Below are 17,249 nucleotides of genomic sequence, written 5' to 3'. Positions count from 1 at the left end.
TTATTTTCAAAAGTGAATTACAAAGTTGGCAACAAATTTGAACTTGTTTTGCAATTAAAACAATAATAAGGTGTCACCCATAAGTTGAATCTATTGCCACGTGCGACCACAAAACGCGCATAAACAGAAAAGGAAAGCTTTTTTATAATGCAATTATATCTGGCATTAGATGAAAATTATTGCCGAATATAAAGGGAAATCATAAATACATGCAAGGGCCAAAGCCAAAGTTAAATCCAAAGCCAAAGCAATCTGCCGTGATATATTATGATATACACAATGTATGAGTTCATGTATTTTTATGCAGCTGCTTTTGCTGCTGTTTTATTCTTTTTTACAACAGTCGAAAGCGGCTGAGACAACGGATTTTACAATGCTCCTTGGCCAGTTCCACTCCCATTTCCACTTCTATTTTCCTGTCCCGGTCCAAGTCTAGATCCAGGTCCAAGTCCAAGTTCAGGTCCAAGTTTTACGAGTCTTATGAGTGCGAGGGGCCAAATTCAAATGCAAAATGCCAAATAAACGGAGGCCACAAATAAATTCTCGGCGTGCAAATAAAAAAGAAGCGAAAAGTAAAATAAATACGAGATACGTATGTGTGTGTATGTGTGTGGTAGGCAAAGGCACAAAAGTAATATAACGAGAAAGCGCAGCCATTTGGAGATGGGGAAATAAAAACTCGAACTGAACTCAAGTCAACCGCCCACTTATCGCCCGCTGCTTTATTTTAGAAAATTTATTTAAATTTTGATTTAAGGACATCATCAAAAATTTTTTACGTTACATAAATTTTCATGCTTGTTGCTGTTGCTTTTCTCTCGCTCTCGCCCTCTCTTTCATTCGGAGAACGTGTCTCTCACTCTCTTTTAACTTTCATTTTGTAAAATGGACCACAAAATTTGTATTACAACTTGTTGGCGGTGCTTCATTTTTTTGCATACCCTGTACATAGAGAATCGAGGGTTATTTGTTGCTAGATTACTTTTAAGCAAAACCGAGTATTTTTAGCATAAATAAAACTGCAAAAAATGTGAAATTAAAAATAGTTAGAGTTGTTTAATCTTTCTTAAACTTATTGTAATCAAATATATTTCTTAAATTTGTAGTTCTCTTTCTTAATCTTTAGCTAGGTTATTTTATAGTCGAACTCCATCGAGTTTACAAACACTCACTTAATTTTTTTTCGTGTTTATTTTTTTGTTTTTATTGTGGCTGTCATAATAAAAATTGCTGCGGCTTAGGCAGACGATTGCCTCGAATGCCGTTGGGGGCAAGACAAATTAAAGACATCAAAAATTATAAGGCGTAAGAATGGTCAAGTTGCTGTGGAGTAAAGTATGCAACGGTTTTCGAAAAACAACGTAAGAAAAAAAACACAAAAACTACTTGGCAAAGAAATTGCCAAATTGAAAATGGAATTTTTTGTATAGCGACAAAAGTTTTTTCGAGAGAGAGAGAGGAGGAAAAAGAATTCCGTTGATAGGATTTGAAAAGCGGATTTGCGGGCAGCAACTGACTGGGAGCGAATATGGCGAGGGAACCGGGGCATATGTGCTCGATGCGATATAGACGTCACAAGGTGTGCGCTGGGCAACTTTGATTGGGTCCTTTACATAAGCGTTTAATCCTATTTCGCGGTGAAATGCATAAATAGACAAAAGGCGCAGCGGGCGGGGTGCAAAATGCCGAATAAGATGCCAAACCATATGGCATGGTCACCCTAAAAATGCACAGACAGCACAAAAAGTTGCAAGCATGAGCGAGATAGAAAGAGAGAGAGAGAGAAATAAAACACAGACAGATATCCAAATGCAATTTTCATGTCACGTCGCATTTGGCTGATTTCTGTTTTTGAAGGGGATTGTTTTGGGGGGTGGCTACTAAATGGTCATAGAGTGAATGTATTTTAACTAAAGCCCAGAAACAATTATTTAATGCAACGCGACATTAAGTGAGGTTTTTGCGCGACGAACTCTGATAATGACAACCCTTGAACACGTCACCTTGCTCACCCTTCCTTCCACAACTTCCACACATCCATAACCCAAACTCTGATCCCTTAACGTGGTCTGCCTATTTACATAAACTGAAACGAAACGAAACGAAACGAAAAAAGAGGGCGTTCAAGGATTAACTACGTTTAATGTGCAAAATTAAAAGCATGTTTGAGGATGTTTAAGGATATGCTTACCGCTCGCCCAGCTCTCGGCATTCTCGGGGCGAGTAATCGTCTCATATGTATGTATACACTGAGTACACTCATTCACTTTACCGGTTTGTATTCGAATGAGCGCTTCAAAGGCGCACAAAACTCACATGCTTTAGGGCATTTTAGTGGAATTCACCTTCAGTCGACTGTCTGATCTGGTTTATTGTGCATAAAGGCCAGAAAGTGTGCATAATTTGAAGAGGATTAAGCAAATATTAAATACATTAAAAAACTGACGGCATTAACAAGAATTCGAGTAAACAGAGACCTTCTCTTCATATGTGGGATATTTAAATTGGCTTTAGCTGCGATTCCATTTCGGGCTATGCACTTTGATGTACCCGGAAACATTAGACATTGCTCGAAGCTTCACACTAGACCTTAACTTTTTGATCTGTCTGCAAGTTGTGGCAGGGTTACCATAGGATTCATTTTGCTGTGGCTTTAAGCAATTTGACTGAGTCACGCACTGAGCTTGGTACTTGCATTTTCAATAGGATTTGCATATTAAAAAACCTTCGTGAAACACGCAATACTGTCTAGGAAAACTAGTTAGACATGTCTACTATCTGAGATTGTGAATCAAATGCGTCCTTTGTGAGTCACTTATGAGCAACTTTTCGTCATGTGGGAAATACTTCACAACTAATTGAATATGGCATTAGTCTTATTGATTTTTTAGCTTTTAGCTAATGAGTTCTCTAAGAAAGTCCTTTACTTTTAATTTAGTATTCTGTCTAATAAGTATAAATATAATATTCATTGAAATATATATGGTGGTGATAAAAACTTAAAAACTAAATTTATTTTTCTAAATAATAATAATGTCCAAAAATTAAACATTCCTAAATTTCTATTAAACTTTGTCATTTCCACTTACGAGATGGTTAATCAAGTGTGTCCTTTCTGAGGCACTTTTAAAATACCTAATTGAATATTATATTGAATATATTTGTTTTTGGCTATTAAGCTGAAAAAAGCCCTTAACTTTCAATTTTTTAAAAAATCACAACACACATGTCACTGACAAATAATAATTTATTTTTCTATATAATAAAAAAGGTCATAAAAATAATATTATACAAGTACATTAAAAAATTACGTTCGTCATTCCTAATTTAATATTGCATTAGATGTACGGAATTTTGTCATTTTAAATTATGATTTCTATCATTATGTTTTCCTCTAATAATTTAATCTATTAAAATATGTTTTCATATTTCCACATCAATACATATTGAACTTTTTTTCTATAAGTATCAAATATATAAAAAACGAAATATTCTAACATTCGCAATTTGTCATTTACATTTAAAAGTCAGATAATATAAAATGCATATTCATATTTCCACTTCAATAGGTTTTGTTTTGTTGAAAAACTAAACTAGCTAATAAATAATATTGTTCATAAGCTGCTTTTGTGGACGGCAAAGTGTTATCATTTTATAGGCATTTTCCAAACAATTTACTCTGATCATAAGCACAATTTAAGCTATAGCTCGATTATCGTGGTGTAACCCACAATATCATTGTGATAGTGAGGGAGAGTGGAAGAGAGAAGCGAGGGAGATAAGCAGAAGCACAATTGATTCGGACATTTGAAATGCTAAAAATGTTGACGATGTGTCGATAAGTCGCGAGGACAGTAAACCAGCAGCAACCGCAGTCGAGTCCTGCTCCTTTGTTGAGCCATTAACATGGCCCAGGGATGTGCTCGCAATTGCAGTTGGAACAGAGAATGAAAAGCGTTTATCGTGCAGCGTAATTGTAATTAATTTCCTGTGATTTTCGTTTTTAGTCCAGCTGAGCGATAGAGAGAGGTAGAGGGAGAGTTGTTAGAGCTGGATCCAGAACCACCCTAGGAATGGAATGGAATGTCGCCTAGCGACGCGTCCCTTGTTGTGCCCGTTTTTAATCGTCAATCGATAAATTTGCGTTAACTGTCAGCGGATTGTTGTCGTCGCTTATTTCGCCTCTTTTTTCAGAGTCCGCAGTCGGGAGTCGGTAGTCAGTAGTCGGTATTCGGGAGTTCGAAAGGTCCGACGGGGTCTCTGACAGCCTGCTCATTTAATGCGATTAGATTTAATGGCCAGACTCGACGGCTGCTGGATTTTTGGTCTTCTGCAGGATGTCAGCAGGACTCAAAACTATCAAAGCTCGTCGTTTGGCAGCATGGCCATAAAAATCGCCTTAGCCTAATTGGATGATTGATTTTGGCTCAGTCACGAGCTGGCCAGAACTAATTTGGCTTGCGCTGTTCGCTCGAAATATGTTTTTAATATGCAAAAAACTTTTAGCCAAATGGCTTTTAACTGTCATTAACCAACTGTTACCTCAGCTCAAACTAAAATGGCCAATGAAATTTTTATGACCCTCATTCCATCTCCTCCTTCTCCTTCTCCAGCTCCTTCCTTAGGTGCTGTGTCTGCTGCCAGCTGTCACACGATTTTGTTGTGCTTTTTCTTTTTCTCCCCACATACAACAGACAACAGCTACATGCGAGTGGAAAAACTTGTATCCTGCATCCATGTGGGGATGTCCCTTAGTTTGTTGTGACTCTAAAATGGTTTTTTAATTTTATTAGCGACACGGCACACAGCTTACATGCTAAATTAGTGATGCACCGAGCGAAAAACTCCAGGCATTCAATTATGAATAATGCTTAGCCATTGCTGTCAATAAATTTAACTGAAATGGGTTCTTTAATGTGAGGGGAATCCTTTTAAAGGGTTATACCCTACCCTTTGCCAAAGTAATCGGCCGAGGTAAGAAACCAGTTGCATTTTAAATAAATTATGAATTTTATGAATATCACAATTCATATGCATATGTGTGAAGAAGTTTAATAAAGTTCGGACACACTGTTTTTTCTCATTTGGGAATTTCTTCGGTGTTTAAAAAGATTAATCATCTCAGTTATTAAATTTTAATCAGATAATTATAACGTATTCAACTACAATGCATTCGTCTTATTCTTTAGTGTACGATAACTGATCAAGCTATAAATAAATAAATTAATAAATGGTTCTTCCTGTTATCATTTTCGTCATACTTTCATTGGGGTTTTCCTTAACACTTTGAATACGAAGGTGTTTGCTTTATAAGCATTATAATGAGTGCCTTTCGGTTGAGATTTTCCCTCTTCTCACGGTGCAACAAATGTCCTGTTGGGTCACACTTTTGTCATCAGGGCGTCAGCTGTGCTGCCTTCTCCCCTTTTAGCCACTTAGCCAGCTATTGCATCCAAATTCACTGTTCACAGTTCTTACCTAATGCGCGTCCTTGCGGTTAGACCACACACACAGGATGGAGTGTGTGGATGTGTGCATTGGAATTTTAATTTGCTGCATTTCGCGACTCACAGCTGTTGCAACATCGCATTGCAACGCAATGTGACCCACTCGATCCACAAGTTGACCAAGATTTAATTGCATTTTGAGTGCTCGGTTATTAATAATTTATGAAAAGAGTCGACGCAGCCACAAAGTTGGCAAAGTTTTTAATTATTTGCGCTAGAAATGCTCTAACCCAATGAGAGGGTAGTTTAGAGGGGGAGTGTGGGGTAGTTGGGCAGGGTTGCAGCACACGCTGAAACCGCAGCGAATTGCCAATTGCGCTGGCAAAATGGTAAAATGGCCAACACGAGCTCAGGAGTCTAAAATGTGGCAATGAAAAATTGTGAAATTGTAAATTGAATATGTAGCAAGGAAGCACGTTTAGTGAAGGTTGCGTGGCTTTTTAGGGGTGCTGATGAAGGGGGAGAAGGAGAGAGAGCTACCAAAGAAGGCAGCACGTGCAAAAATGCGTTCAATGTGCGGACGCAAACACAAACGCAATTAAGCACGGCGTCAATGAGACTTGCCAGGGCAACAAGAGTGCTAAAGAGAGGGGGGAGTGGGGAGTGGAGTGTGGCAAGGGGCACGTCAAGCAACTCTTAAAGCGTGGCAACGCTGCAACAACGGAAGCGGAAATAACGCAACAACCAACGACGACGACGACGACGACGTTGGTCAAACCGAAGGCCGTGTGAATGCATTTGGAGTTTAGGGCTGATCCAGAAGTTTTCGATTTTAAGTTGGGGGTTAGCCCAGGGTTATAGTTGGGGGCGGGGAGGCTGTGTTTTGTTTTGCTAACATTGGTCTGTGAAGACCAGACACACAAGCACCATGACTTTGGGTTCTCAGGCGACGACGACCGGTCAGCGCGGTTTTGTAAAACGTTTAATTGCAATTTGAAAAGCAACTGACATCGGAAAAAGAGAAGGGGTGCAATGGGGACTGCGCAAGGGTTGCTACGGCTAGACAGGATTTATTGCTTTCAGGTCTATTGCAAGCTGCTTGGGGAACGGAGTCTGGAGTAAGGTTGTTGCCCACTGCAATTGAGGAATTTCATTTTGAAACATTTAATTTTCAACGTGCAATGCTAAACTGACACCAACCCTTAGCTGGGTGGGGATGGGGATCGAATCGGGGGGGGGGAGTTTGGGGTGGCCGGAATCGGATATGATGGCTTCCATATGTGTGAGAGAGTTTCACTCGCTCGCTTGTTCAACATATGTTTTCATTTGTAATGCAAAGTTTAATAATTGACAATGCTTTTGCCGGGGGATGAACACATGAACCCCCCCAAACAGTCACGATTGGGGCGTGCGAGGTGTGTAATTGTTGGATTTTATGAAATGAGCCTGGTCCATGACAAATTGCAGGTTGTCGTCGTTACGTTCCTTCTTACCTGCATCTCGCAGGGTTGAAATCAGGAATCTTTTAATGTTTTGCAGTTTGTTAGAAGGCGAAGATTCAATTGAGAATCCAGCTTGTTATCAGCCCGCTTATTGCCGTAGGATAAGCGAACTGGATAAAGGACAACGGAGAATGGAGAACGGAGAATGCGGCTCGCTTAAATTTGATTACAGCCGCATTGCAAGCGTTAATTTTTTATGTGTTTTTTGTATTTTTTTTTTTGAGTTTTTGCCTGTCTGATTGCCTTTGTCCTTTGGCATTCTGCGACCGTTATTATTGTCGCCGTTGTCATTTTTTGTTTAAACCTGATTATGCATTACGGCAACGCCAAACAAAAAAATAAAAGTATCCTCCGGCTGTCGCCTCACTCGCTTTTATGACACTTTGTTGTCCCTTTTTCAATTTGTAAAACGAACGAAATATATGTAAAGTATATAAAACAGAGAAGAGAGAGAGAGAAAAACTCATTCAACTGTGCGCGTTTTGCTTTCGCTATTGTTTTTGTTGTTAATGCTGTTGTGTTGGCTGTGGAATGGGCTTTTTGTGCCGCCATAATTAATATATGCATATTTCCCTGATGAAACATATTTGAAACCCGAGCGGGTAATGTAAATAATTGTCGAGGCATTATAATGAAATAAGGCTGAGACAAAAGCTTTTAGCCAGTTCAACCGAATAGATTAGCTGCAAGGTAAACGGCAGGCGAAGTGATCGTATATTAGATCTGGAAATGCTACACTTCTTTATAACTGTATTCGAATTGAACATTAACCAACAAATGCAACAAAACTAGAAATACAAATTATATATTAGCTGATATTTCTTATTGGAGCTTCCATTATGTAAGTAAGTGGAACTATTTCTTTCACTACATGTGAAGTTTCTGGATAAAAAGGCGTATTAGTAATAGGTTTATTTTATATATTTTAATATTGAAAAAATGACAAAACTTATTCTACACGCAAAATACATTAATTTTAAAATGTTTAATAATGAACTTATAAATTCTATGAAGTAAATAATAATAGTAAATGTTAGTGGTAATAATAAGAAGAGAGCTCTACTTAATACAAGTCACATTAAAATTGATTTTGTTTTTTTGTTATACGTATTAGTTGAAAGAAAAATATAAAAGAATCTTAATATAAAATCTTTTAAAGTCAAAAGCACTTAAAAATACAACTGTAAATATTAGTGTTAAGCATATTATATATTTTAAGTTAATAATACAAAAAAAAAATAAGTCAAGTTCACCATACGTTAACAATAATAACTCTTTTTAAAATGATAAATATTTTATTTATACAAATCTTATCATATCTTAAGAAATGAATACATTTGTTGTCCACTTTGAATATTTAAGATTATTCACAACTTATATGTTTTTTAAAGGATTGCTAAGATTGACTTAATGAATTCTATTACTTTGTCAGTGTGAAACTTATCTGATTCCCTAGAAGTATTTGTATTTCTATTGAACGGACAGATCTTTGACAGTTGACCATCTAGACCAACATAAATCAATCGTGGAGCAATGAAAGGGTATTCGAAGCTCGTTGTTATCGCTGCATCGCGTGGCCTGTCAGCTGCCGCATAAACGGAACTAATGACACTGTCATATAAATTGTTATAAGCAGAGAAAGAGGAGTTATAAAAATGCCAAAAAAAAAAAGAAAACAAAAACGAAATTAAGGAGTGCGAGACAGTGATCCTTGTTGTCCTCGTTGTCGTTATTAATGTGCGCTCATTTGCTTTAAATATCCTCGACATTGTGCGCCACTAAATTAGGCAGAAGTCCCTCTCCGATGCGTTGACCCCGCGTGCCCAGTCTCGTTGACCTTTTGGGTATCAAGTGGAACCGCTGAAAAGGGTTGCCATCACGAGTGTCACGGGAGTTGGCAGCAGGAAGTGAAGGACAATGTTGACAGCTGCTTCTCCTCTTTTTTTTTTTTTTTGGTTGATTGGGCTGTTTTGTGTGTGTTTTTAAACGATGCAGAGCGGGAGGGAATTAGTCAGCGATGTCAGAAATGACGACACATTGAAATATCAACGGCACTTTTAGGCCATGTTAACAGCAAGCAGGCGACAACAACGGTTTTAACCCCATTTGAAGCCCTTTAACCCCTACACAATAACATGGCTTGTTTCTTGGCCAACACTGAGCACTTCATTAACTTGGCTAGGTTCTCGACTCAACTCGTCTATCGTCTGTCTGCTGCCTAAACTGCACAAATTCATTAACGCTTTTATTGCATTTTAATTTAGCATGTCCTTGCCAGCGAGGCATGCACAAACATGCACAGGATGTGGTCGAGGAATGCAGCCCACGGAAGGAGGCATCAGCCCATGCGGCATGCGGCATGCAGCATGAAGCTTGCAGCAGGCGTCCTTGCACGTTGTCAGCTTGTCAAACGCTGCTCAACTGAGAGAGGGGCAGAGAGAGGATACTGAGCTCGACATGACAGCGCTGGCAGGATGTTGATGACCACAAGGATAAGCACCGCCCCCCAACAACAACAACAGCAACAACAACAGCAACTGCAGCGACAAGCAACAGGATGCAATGTCATATTGCAATTAGTTGAGAGCCAGGCTAAGACTTGCGGCATGTGCGGCCAGCTAATAGACGCATTTGGGCTCTCCACTACAAAGGATCATTGCCAAACAGGCAATGCCACTCCCCCTACTCTGACCCCTACCCCTATCCCTTCACCTTCCTAGTTATACTCGACTCTCCAAACATCAATAATCGCCATGGGGCAACTGGCTGCCGCCCCAACATGGCATGAGGGATAAGTCCTTGTTCTGTGTGTGTGTTTGTGTGTGTCTGGCCACATCTCTGTTCGCATCTGGTCAAGCGTCTGGCAGCTTAAAGTAATTAGAGCGCCATTTTCAAATGTGAGCAAGGTCCGCTCTCTCTCTCTTTTGGGGCACACACAAAAAAGCGAGACAACCAAACTTGATGCTGTGCTCCCTCCCGAGAGTGCGGCCAATAAATTATGAGCCGCAACTTAAGCCGTCTGCTTCCTTATGAAATGAAATGTCCACCTCGCCACCTCTCACATCGTATCGCATCGCATCGCAACGCCTCGCTTCCAATATATGTTCCATATGCATAAATGCGCTGCTTTAAATAAACACGCCTCGACCATATCCTTGGAGCGGACTCAGCTGCATTATTACGGCCAAAAGTAAATTTATGTGCGCTGTTAATTGAATGCGCTTCGGGCCACGACATAAGGACACTGAGGGTCAGGTCAGAGCCTGCTTCGAGTCCGCACTCTGCATAAATCCCAAATTTATTAAAAACCATCGAAATGAGCATATCGATAAATGCATGCAAATATCCTTGCCCCGCATAACGCCTCTCGCTGCGGCTCGATTTGGCTTCTTTTTGGCCATTTTTCATGCCGCATAATCAGCTGTATAGCTGCATGCTGTTAACCGTGCCAGACAACAGTATATGCACACATACACACACACACACACGCGGGCCGTCAAGATATGCCATATTGTGTGCAGATCCTTTGAGCGTATGGGCAAACGAAACCACGCAATCTGACACTTTTCACAAAGGATATGCGAAATGCAAAAACTGTATACGAGTTTGCTTTCGCCTTTCACATAGCAAAAAGCTGCACTGAATATTTTTTTACAATTAAAATTATTTCGAGAGCACATTTCTTTATTTTAAGAACTAGTAGTAAAGAAGAGTTTATTTATAGAAGTGAGCAATTTAATATATTAATTGGTGTAGAGAGTATAAAGGTTTTACCTTTATAAGTCTAAAACTAACTGTTAATAAGAAATGATTTGCATTTTATTAATATATGTTTTTATTTACAATACTATATAAGTATAATTCTCTAACGGATGTGACCATCTTTTCAGTGAACAAAAAACATACTTTGAAACAATGTTAAAAATAAGAAAAGGAAAAACGAAAGAACAAGTTTCTAAAATCAATCTTAGCTCTAAAAATAGTGCTAATCCACTTATTTTTAAATGCTTTTAGTTTATGTTTTTTTAACTAAAGATGTTCACGCGACATTTACCAGTGAGTTACCCATATATTTTGATTATAACTAAATTTGGTGTCGATATCTGCGATGATTTAAGAAATGAAATTCATTTGAATATATTTACTTATTAGATATCCATATAGTCAATATTACCACATATGATCTAATATAAAACTTAATGAACTTGTTAGTAGTTTGTATTGCATATAAATAAATAAATACAAATATTCTCTTCAAAATACTCTTTAATAAAGCAAGATTATCTTTAATTGAAATCATGAAGAACAGCACTAAAAATTATATTTATATTCAAATTGTATTAGAAGAATTTAAGAATTGAATTTAATAAAACACAATTATAATAAACAAATTGTAGATTGACTAACATCTCATTAAATGAATAAAATAGTTGTATGCTCTGCTATATTTAAGGTTACCCAATAAAATCGTCGAAATATATTAACTTAATAAGAAGGAAACTTCCCAATATAAAACTTATTGTCTGATTCCCCTCATCCTACCCTTGCTACCCGAAATTAATTGTATTAAAATTTGGGATTAGCAGTTGCAATCACAGCGACAGTTCAGACTATATAAGATAGTCGCTGCAATCCCTTTGCTGCAGTTCGGTCGCATATGTTTGGCTTCTTTCTATTTGACAGCCACTTTTACCATAAGCCACTGGAAATATTTCAAGCGTGAGCTATAAACCAATTTTATAGCTGCCCCCAGAACGCGAAAAAAAAATCAAATAAAACGAAAGAAGTAGTGGAAAAGTGAAACGAGACTGAGAGAAGCTGAGAGAGAATCTCGACAGCGAAATAATTCCCAAAACATTCCCCAAATGCCACACTATTTGATAATTAAGTAGACGCGCGACCTCAAGGCGCATAAATCACTTAATTAACTTGACGACATTTCGCCCAGACGACGACAGCCACAGCGAGAGCCGCACAACCACAGGCATGAGGCATGAGGCATGCCACAGCGACGTTGGGGCACATGCAATGCATCCTTGAAAATATTTCGAAAATCTCTGAAAATAACAAAACGAACGAAAAGAAATGTAAAAGCAAACTTGAATGAAAATCAATGCGAAACATTTTCAAAAACTATCAAAACTAAAACGAGCACAACGAGGCCCCAGACGACGAACTCATCGATGATGCCGTCTTGCCTTGCCTCGTCCACTGGGGAGCCATCAATTCATCAAAATGATGCGCCTATTAATAGGCTGAACTTCAATAAGACGACGCAAAAGTTTTGCTTGCCTCAATGCGGTCCACTTCAAACGCAATGCAACCGAATCGAAATCGAAATTGAAGTTGACGTGAATCGAAGATCGAAATACTTTTGAGAAACAGTGGCAACTTTTTTCGTCGTGGGGATCTCTGCTTCACCGCATCTGACAGACACTTGACTATGTCAACGAGATTGTCGCTGCTGTTTTGCCTGCCCCAATTGCCACGCCCCAACTGTGTTGCAGCCAATGCATTGGCCAAAAAGTCGCTCAACCATCGCGTCGCCATGTTTCAACTCTTCCGCGTGACACGCCCACATTTTCCCACTGATCGACACTGTTGCCATATGTACTTAAGTTCGTGTTCGTGTTGTCGCTTCGCACACCGAATACCATTCGTATTCACAGGCGTATTCACAAGCATATTCACAGGCATATTCATAAATTCATAGTGCCAAGGGGGCGTGTTCGTGCTACATAAATAACCCAAAGCTGTTGACAGTCTTCCTCGTCTTCATCTTCGTTGGCGCTGTGAAAATATCATTAAGAAATCAAATACAATAAATGACAGCATTGATTTAGTATACAATCATTTGATTTTATTATGAAATAATTGGATTTCAACTGCCATGCAGAGCGGTTCCCAAAAACAAAAACGTCACATTTTTAGAGAAAGTTGAAAGATTTATATATATATATATATTTTATTTATATACAATAATAAAATTTAAATGTTTGTAGTTCAAAAATTAAGTTAAGGAATGTAAGACATAAAATGTTTAAGAGCATGTTATCTTTTAATAATGAAATTTGTTGTAAAAGAATATTAACATATACAAATATATATTATGAATGTCATACAAATATTGAAATTCATTGAAGAATTTTTGAATGTCACTAGTGCTGATGAAAATTATTGTCAAAAACTGTAGGGTATATAGTTCTGTACATACATATGTAGCATACTAAAAAACTATGTTTTCTGAACTAACTTTGCAATGTAAAGTAGAAGTTCCGTAGATGGCGAAATTAAAGCGATTTCGATTTTGCGAACACCCTTGTAACACACTTAAGTTCCAACATCTTGGCTCCCCGCTCGTTGCCGCTCTCTCATCACAGAGAAATGACTCTGGCAGCTGCTCCCTGGGCGCGTGATATGCTAATCTCACCTGGCAATTGACAATTCGCCTGTCTTCAGACAATGAAATTTTCGTAAAATTGAAATGAAAATTGAAATGAAAATGAAAATTCAACAACTTATAAATATATCATGTGTGTGTATGTGTGTGTGAGTGTGTGCGTGTGTGTCCTCGGTGTTGACAGTTCTCGCCCTGGTTACAACTTCTGCTGCTCCTGAGGAGGCTAACAAGGGTGGGGAGGGGAGGAGATTTCTGCGTCTGTGGCTGACACCTCCTTAGAGATAATAATGGAAACACCCCCCAAAAAATGTTGACTGAAGCTTTGGCTCTAGTCGTAAATTTATCTGCATACAATACTGTGTATATAAACAAATATTTTTCTTAAATATGAGAAAATTGTGAATGCTGCAGCTGGAAATGTGGGCGGTGTTTTCACCTCCCCATCCCCTTCCACTTTCCCTTTCCCTTCCTTGGACTTGTCAGAAATGAAAATTGAGTTTGTAAAGTTTTTTTCTTCAGTTTTCTCTGCTATTTTTTATCTTTTTTTTGTATTTTGCGTTGAGGGCGTTTTTTGATTTGCCTATCGTTGTTGTTGTTCTTGGTGTTGTTGTTCTTTGCTCGAGTGTGTCTGGGCGTGTGGGTGTTCGTTTGGGGGCGTGGCCATGCGCCCTGTTGTCATTGCTTGTTTTGCAGCTGACATTGAGTGCTCGTCAATGATATGGAGGCTGAGTTGCTGTTCCTGTTGTTGTTGTTGTTGTGAACAGCAGCATTATGAGTGTCTGTTTACATGATGCTTAACATTAATGTATGTGTGTGTGCGAGAGAGTGTATGTGGAGTGTGTGTCTGCTGGCGACAAAAAAAATTGAATAAAATGCCGGTAGAATTTAATTAGATTTTAATTGAGTTTGCCTAACATAAAGAGTATGTGAATACAGAAGGACTTGCTTTAAGCCTCTTGAAATCATTTATTAGGTGAATTGTTATTTAAATTGTGTTATTTGAATTTCCAAACAGATCTTTTCTAACATCAGAATTAGTCTGCTTTACAATAGCTCTTGTTATATCTCACATATCATTTTTATAGCTCACTCTCTTTACAAATCAAACAACCGCCTCAATCCTCAATTAGTTGAATCGGAAGTGATATAACTCGTTATTGTGATGTTCAACTGCTGTCTTCAATCATGAGCAATCATCAGAAAAGGTGCCTCAAATGACACCTTGACCATCATTTTTATTTTTGGGGGTCACAAAGTGTTGCCGCTAATTGGCAACGAAATGGGAAACTAAAACGAACGAAAGAACAAAATGAACATAGAAATGAAACTGAAAATTGGTTAATTTAACCGAATGATATAAAAAATTGCTGCAGTCTGCGTCTGAGGGCAGCACTTAATGCGCTTATCCAATAAAATTGAGTGAACTGGAAACAACAAACTGGACTGGTTATTAAGTCATCTCACAAAAAGAGGGCGCCGCTCTAATGAGAACAGGATGTGAGTATTTGGCCATCACACCTGAGACAACAAATTTCATTTTAATTACAACTTCTCTATCCGAAAAACTTATCTGCAATTGCTCATCGGGCAATTTCGATATGGTCCTGGGGAGTAAACTCTGTTGGGATTGTCAGTCTGTTGTCGACTTTGTCTTTATGAGCGAACACTGAAATTAGTTGTGTACAAATCTTGTGCAAGTTTTTGGCATTAACACCTTTCAATCCCCCCACAGAGCGAGCACAGTGAACTCCCAGTAAGATATCTTCATATTGGAAAAACTCTGCTTATTATACCCGCTACCCATAGGGAAGAATAAGGGTATTAATACTTTGTGTCTGCAGGACAGCATTTGTTATGTTTGCATGCAGATTAAGTTTGTTTCTACTACAATCGGGTCTTAGTTTCTTTGTCTGACAATATGGTATATTCCATACTCTATGGTATATTTTGAATGCAGAACCAAATATAGCCCTCGGTATATTTAAGTATTATTTTGATATATACAATCGAGTACACTCGACAGTAGCTTTCTTACTTGTGTTTCATTTAGTGAGTGCTCACTGTGGCTGCCGCACGCAGAGGCACAGGAAATGTCACGGATGTGGTGACTACAACTTTTTCACTTTACTCGCCGTTTTATTCGTTTTGGGATATGCATAAAAAATTGGTATTAAAACGTCGCATGTAAGACATTAATCAGCTGGCAAAGTGGCAGCAGACAGAAGCTGCCACAGACAGCAACAGAGTGAGAAAGAGAGAGAGAGAGAGAGCAAGCGAGAGAGGGAGTGAGAGGAAGACTGAGACGAAAATCATAAACAGAGACTAGCTAAAGTCAGTGAGCAGCAAGTTGAGCGCTTGATTAATCTGCATTTGGTCTGTTCCCGTCTCCCTCCCTTACACCCCTCCCACTCTGCACAGTTTCTGCATCTCTACCTGCCTTATATAAGCAGCTTGTCTCTGTTGCTGGCCCCAAAAGATTGGAGCTGCTACCAGTTCAACGGGCTGCCCAACCCACTTCACTACACTTCACTTCAATGTGCAGCACTTCACTTGGCTCTGGCCTCGCCTGTTGTTTATTTTTGAGTGGCCACACAACATGCAACTTGCCACAGCGACAGCAACAGAGCGAGGGGGCAGACAGAGGGGGGAAGGAGTCGTACAGTGGCAGCCCAAAAAACAATAAATTCACATTTGCTGGGAATTAAAAATTTCATTAAAGTCATTAGAATGAAGCGGTTGCCCGTCTCGAACAGACAGCAGACACCGCAGACTTCCAGACAATGCGACAGACAGAGACAGCAAAAGAAAGGGAGAGAAAGAGAGAGGCGTAGATCAAGCCACATTCCCTTGGCAGCATTTCGCATAGTCTTTTGAAGACGTTACACGAACATCAGCGGCCGTTGAATGGAGTGATGAGATCGAGAATTCCTCGTGCCACACATGGCCCAGAATTGAGAATGCGGAGAAGATAAGAAAGCATTAAGAAATTTTCCAAAACATTTACAATCGAAATCAGGAAAACAAAACATTAGCCAAACGCTAGAAGATTTATATAGATGTCTTGCGAATTTCTTTTGTATTCCTAAAGCTATAGCAACAAAATGTTACAACTAACTTTAAAAAAAATAACTGAATAATATTTTAAAATAATATTTTACTTCGCTTTGTTTTAATAGTTCGAAAATTCATCAAAATATTGGCAATCTAAATCAGAAAAGGAAATGAAATATTATCCAAACATTACAAACTTAATATAAAATGTTTTGCAAATTTTGTTATTTTTAATATCGAAATCAAATATATGTTTAATATGGGCATATTCTTAAACATATACTTAATTAATATTGTGCCTATTACTTTTAGTGACCGATTCAAAAACAAAAAGCATAATCATTTAAAATTAAAACTTTGATAGTTACTGAGTAATAAATTTACATATGCTACTTCTTAATATTGTTTTCATAAAATAAAATATTTCGTAAAACACTTGTAGTCTAAATCAATTACAAATTTCATATAGATTCTTATGCATTTATTTTTAAGCATATTAAAATATAATAAAATGTAATTTGAGAGGTCTTCGATATTGAGTAGTTTGCAAAATGGTCAACGCAAATAAGTGCAAATAAAAATCAAATGAAATTGTTATTCGATTGCTTTTTTTAATATGAATACTTGACAAATGAAAGCCAATTAATATTATAAAATAAAAGTACAGGGAATTTAACCTTTTCCACTTAAAAAAGGTAAGAAAGAACGTATGAAATGAAATACAACTCTTTCACGGGTAAAGTAAAGTAAAGTATTAATGAATTATAAATTGATATATTAAAATAAAGTTGTTTAAAAATAAAATAAGCATAATTCATGACAAGCTTGGCATTCCTTTAATTGCAATTA

The 17,249-nt window shown here is 38.0% G+C and overlaps 1 long non-coding RNA gene across 1 annotated transcript in view; it reads right to left on the bottom strand.

Moving 5' to 3' along the window:
- Nucleotides 1-721: 721 nt before the first annotated feature.
- LOC133838658 (uncharacterized) overlaps nucleotides 722-17,249 on the bottom strand; it is a 30,473-nt gene continuing 13,945 nt past the window's right edge. The window contains exon 2 of the long non-coding RNA XR_009893966.1: nucleotides 722-942. This is a non-coding gene — a long non-coding RNA (uncharacterized LOC133838658). The remainder of the gene's footprint in view (nucleotides 943-17,249) is intronic.

The sequence above is a fragment of the Drosophila sulfurigaster genome, chromosome 2R, assembly GCF_023558435.1.
Source record: "Drosophila sulfurigaster albostrigata strain 15112-1811.04 chromosome 2R, ASM2355843v2, whole genome shotgun sequence".
NCBI lineage: Eukaryota > Metazoa > Arthropoda > Insecta > Diptera > Drosophilidae > Drosophila > Drosophila sulfurigaster.
Note: the sequence above shows the minus strand (reverse complement) of the source record. Positions and strands in the feature narration are given on the sequence as shown.